This window comes from Lontra canadensis, unplaced genomic scaffold (genome assembly GCF_010015895.1).
Source record: "Lontra canadensis isolate GAN:19392208 unplaced genomic scaffold, GSC_riverotter_1.0 scaffold13, whole genome shotgun sequence".
In the NCBI taxonomy this organism is placed as follows: domain Eukaryota; kingdom Metazoa; phylum Chordata; class Mammalia; order Carnivora; family Mustelidae; genus Lontra; species Lontra canadensis.
The window spans coordinates 16,757,665-16,763,042 of record NW_022631007.1 but is presented as its reverse complement, the minus strand read 5'-3'; the positions used below and the strand labels follow the sequence as shown (position 1 = coordinate 16,763,042).

The 5,378-nt window shown below is 46.7% G+C and overlaps 1 pseudogene; it reads left to right on the top strand.

Moving 5' to 3' along the window:
* The first annotated feature begins 4,585 nt into the window (after positions 1-4,585).
* Positions 4,586-5,090, top strand: LOC116867813 (annotated as a pseudogene).
* The last annotated feature ends 288 nt before the right edge of the window (positions 5,091-5,378 follow it).

Sequence of the window (5,378 nt, the reverse complement as noted above, 5' to 3'; positions counted from 1 at the left end):
TGTGTAAACCTGGAGATTCACAGACCTGTACCCCTGGGGAAAAAATAAATATATGTTTATAAAAAAAAAATTCTGTCCTTAAGTTATAAGATTTTTTGTAGATGACAAATATTGTTTAAAGTCACAAGATTATGTAACAGTGAAAAAAATGTACAAACATAAGTGTTCAAAATACAGTCTCCATAGAATCGTTTTCTTAGAAGAAGGAAGATGAGGAGAAGGAATGGTGGGGGAGGAGGAAGGTGGAGGAGGGAGGAGGAGGGGAAAGAGGAGGGAGGAGGCGGAGAACATAGAGGAGGAGGGTGGAGGAGAAGGAGGAGGATAGAAGAAAAGGAGAAGGAAAAGAAGTTTTAGAAGTAGCTTTCTCTTCCTTTATTAAAATGTCAACTTTGCCTTAAAGGGCAGACTGTGTTTAGTTTTCCAAAAAATATCTGCAGATAACATATCGTTGCTGGCCACTGGTCATCTAGGAAAGGTCAGCAGACAGAGAACACTTGAATTTTATGTCAAGTCATCCCAGTGGTGGAGAAGACTAGGATGGTGTTCAGGGCACTGAGGCCTGAACCGGCCCCTCTACCCTCCCAGACATTCTGTAGAGTCCAGTGACTTCGGAGGCCCAGCTGGGTGGATACACTCACTCCTGCGAGCTGGGGGTCAGCACTAGCAGAGTCAGAGCCTAGGGGGTAAACTGAGGACCTGTGGGAAGCTGGCCCGAGGAGTCTGCGAAGCCCATGTAGCCACTTCCAGGGGCGGCTGAAAGGTCTTCCTCACCACTTGACGTGAGGAGGGTAGAGAGACTTCCTCCAGGGGTCAGGAGGGCTGAGGGCTGAGGGCCACAGGAGGGAGTCTCTGCTTTTCCACTTGCTGGATAATAAAGCTGTTCTAGTAGCAGACCTGAGCCCCACACTTCTGACAAACAGAAAGGAACGAACTGCCCCCATGGGAGGGGGTGTGTCGGGGACGTCCTAGTTGGAGGAGGACAACAGAGTGAACCACTCACAATATGGCAAGTGAAACAGCAGGGGAAGAGCCAGACAAACCTGAACTAAAGTTTCTTAGGGCACATAAGAAGACCCAAATTCCAGTTCTGGAAGGAATTCCAGATGCTTATAAACATGACTCAGCATGAAAACACCCTGACTAGGCTGACTAGGGAAGAGACCACGAGGTAGACCCCGGTTCATGTCCCTGGAAGAGGAAGGACCACGGGTGTCTCCATAGACAAAGCAGGAAGGTGAAGAACGGGCAGCGCCACAGGAGAGCACGGGACTTGGAAGATAGTGGAATCTAGTGTGAGAATAACGTCAGCAAGAAGAGTAACAGATGGAGGGAAGGGAGTAATTAAATATTAGAAGAAAACTCCCCTGAGCCGAGGGCAGTCTGGAGACCACACTTGGAGTTCAAGATTCGACAGTTGAGGAAAGACACAGTCCATGCTGCATCCCAGCAAAGACCATGGGCTCTGCAGACACACTGTTACTCCATTTGTGTGAAATTTCTAGAAGCAGCTAGCCTAGTCTAGAGAGAGAGAAGCCAGATCTGTCATCGTCAGGATGGGAGAAGGACGAGATTACAGCAGGAATTTCAACGAATACGGGATGTGTAGATTTGTCAAAGCCCGCTGGAATCAATGATTTAAATGGGTCCACTGTATTGTATACAAACATTAAATAAAGTTGAGTAAATAATTGCAAACTCCAATTTCTCTGTAAAAAGGAAAGATAATCCAACAAATTTCCAGTATTACCTAAAAAAAACAAAACAATTGGAACAGCACCAGACTTCGTATCCACAATACAGGCTCTGAAAAATAGGGCAGGACCATCTACCCAGGAGCTCCTGTTCCCAGCGATGCTGTTATCTTGCTGTCAGAGTGGACGATACTTAGAGATATTAAACATCTCACAGAGTTCATCGCCAAACTACTTCATCTGGGAAATAAGCTCCCATTGATGGAAGGAGTATTCGATGTGTCTTCTGTTCCTTGCCGCTGAAAGCATTCTGAATGGATACAATTATGGATATGGACGTTCTTAGAAAACTAGGAATAGATGGGTTCTTCCTTAATCAGGGAGAGAAACTCTACATCATGCCAACAAAGCATATCATATTTAGTGTGTGGGAATTACTCGAAGTTTTCCATAAAAGTCCGGAATAGGACGTGGACACCCATGCCTACTCATGGATGGATTCCAGAGGCTCAGCCAATATAAGACAAGAAAAACAAACCAGTGTTAGCAGTAAGTACCATCACTGTCGGATGGTGATTTCATTGTCCAAAGGAAATCTGAAAAAAATCATCAAAAATTCACTATAATCAATGAGACAATTTAGTATGCCCCATATTAAACATGTAAAAACATTTGCTTTCTTGATATCGGGACCAGTATTTTGTAATATACAGTGAAAAGTTATATTGGCAATGGTAACAAAAATATTTTAAATTTAGGAATTCATCCCATTGGAAAGATAAAGATCCTAAAAGTAGAAAACCACAGCATTTTTATGAAGGATATAAAGTAAAAAATTTAATAAGTGAAAAAACAGATCATGTTCTTAGATGTGAGAACTCTTTATTTTAAAGGTGCAAAATGCCTCCAAGCCTCTTGATTTATATGTTTAATTAAATTTCACTAAAGTCTCATAGAACTCCTTTTTTATAAATAGGAAACCTTATAAAATACTCTGAATGCTTCCCCAACACCCACTGAAATGAGAAATTGAAAAGAGAAGCCACATTTTTTTTCCCAAAAGCTTAGATAATTAGGGAATAGAAATTTGAGATCTATATCTTGAAATCTATTACGAAACTATCATACTTAAAACCGGGTGAGACCAGTGCCCAGTTAGTGGGAGGTCTTTCTGGAATGCCCAAGAAAGTCCAAAAACTGGTCATAGCCTGTCTCAACATAGTATAGGATACAGTCACAAGCAAAGAAAAGCTGGCGTGTTTCACAGATGGTACACAAAACTTAAAATGATGGGAAGAAAATGCGTGTGAATATTTGTCCGACATCGAGGTAGAAAAAGCTCTCCAAGATTTTCTCTAAAGGAAGATAGTACTCTATCTGATTATATAAAAATGAACGAAAATCTCTTACGCCCAACAGAACTAAAGCTGGCAAAGCTAAAAACTGGCATAATTTGCAAAATTGGTGATAAAGGGGAATTAGGTTCAATCTATCTTTGGCTTAAAAACTGATAAAGAAACGTACTCCCCTAGGAAGTGACAACATGAACACCTGTGGCGAAGCCCGGGGCCTGGGGCCCAGCCTAGAGCCTCACGTTCCTCCCCCACCCATGGCCGCCCTGTGAGGGGACAGGAGGATGAGCCCCTGGGATAGAGGAGGGGGCCAAGGCGGCTGCCCCAGCCCCACTACAGGAAGGAGGGGGTGAACCCGAGATGGCACGATTTCCGGCATGTCAGTATACCCCGGACAGCAAGGGGCTCAGAGACAGAGAAACGTAAAAACCCCATGAAATCTTGGAAACTGTTCATGCACCCACAGAAACCGAGGGAAAAGCCTGGACGTCCCTTGGCTCCTCTGAAGCTGGCCCCGTCTTGGGGAAGCACCGCACCGGGGACTGCGGCCCAGGCTGGTCTGAGTCTTCCTCGTCCTCACTGCAGGGCCCAAGGAGAGTTTGGTTGGCGGCCCACGGAGCATGTTTGCTGCCCAGGGGTGAGATCTAGGAGACACCCTGGGACCAAGGGTGTGCAAGGCTGGGCACCCATACAATGGGCTGGTCTCCCTAAGACGTGGAGGCCAAGGCGTCGGGTCCCTTCCTTCAGTATCAGTGGCCCCCCTTCGGCCTGGTGGGTTCTTGGTCTAGCCGCCCCTGCTGCTGCCTGGAGCGTCACTGAGGGGTGTCCCCAGATGACGGCTCTGAGCAAAGGCTACCCAGGTCTTGTCTGTCCTCCGCTCAGTGACCCGCCCAGACCCAGGGACGCCCTGCCAGGGCTCCTGCCAGCCTTGGCGGACATAAGGCATAATGTGGCCTTTGAAAGCACCATGAGCAATCGTGGCTCATCTTGAAAATGTAAAGTGCAAATACACATTGTTCACAGAGACAAGGAAGTATCAGCGTGTTCCCATACCACCCTAATATGACGGACCAGTGGTCCTCTCCAGGGCAGATGGATATGTTGGGTGGAAAAGAGGACTGTAACACCTGAAACCCAGAAGGGAGGGAGGTGGTGAGGGCGGAGACCGTCTCCGGCGGCCCAGGGCTTGCATCTCCCTTATATGTAAGAAATCCTTCAGAATGGGCTGTTTCCACCCAGAGCACCTGTTTACTGACTCAGTGATTAACAGAGCACCATGGTCATGATACTTCCCCAACTGGAGTGTGTTGGCAGCTCTGCCCTATTTCTCCAGTGCATTTATCCTGGACTTCTGGGGCAGTAGAAGCCCATCTGGAAACCATTCAAGGCAGAAGTCAGCCCTCAGCACACCCTGTGGAGAAGCGTCCCTACCCCGTTTGCCATCATCACCACCGTCAGACAACCAGCCCCCCTACTGTGAGCGAGTTGTGGGACAGAAAGAGAGGCAAGAGGGACGTCCGTTCATCCTCGGTGTAGGTTTTACTTAGTCCCGGGCCTGTTGAGGTTGGTTTTTACCTTTCCTGGTCAGGAGGCCTCTGCCGCAACCATGTTACGCCAGATCATCGGTAAGGCCAAGAAGCATCCGAGCTTGATCCCCCTCTTCGTATTTATTGGGGCAGGAGGTGCAGGAGCAGCACTATATGTCTTGCGCCTGGCATTGTTCAATCCAGATGTCAGTTGGGATAGGAAGAATAACCCAGAACCCTGGAACAAACCGGGTCCCAATGATCATAATCTACATTCACTGAGTACAAGTTCTACTCAGTGAATGTAGATTACAGCAAACTGAAGAAAGAAGGTCCAGACTTCTAAATGAAATGTTTCACTATAAAGCTGCTTAAAAGGAAGGTCTTTCAGAAGCCATCCCTACAATTTACCACTTATCCAGGAAACATTTCCCCTCTAAATGCACGAAATCATGTTGGTGTATTGTGTTGGGGTTTACACTGAATAATAAATACCTGAAACTTGAAAAAAAAAAAAAAAAGAAAGAAAGAAAGAGAGGCAAGGGACCAGGAGAAAATACCAAAGGAGAGAGACGGACCTCTCTGCTCTCGGTGGTCTGCCATCCCGCGGGGCCAGACACACACATGCAGGGGCCAGTCCCCACGAAGCCAGCACCCCTCCCCCACCAATGAACGAAGAGAGTGACTGGGAAATTCTACAGGTTCAGAACAGGCTCTGAGTGACTTATTTATTCAAGAAATAATTGTGGAAGCCCACTGCCACAGCTGCCAGTTGTCCCCACACTTCGTAGAAATGGAATCCTTTCTAG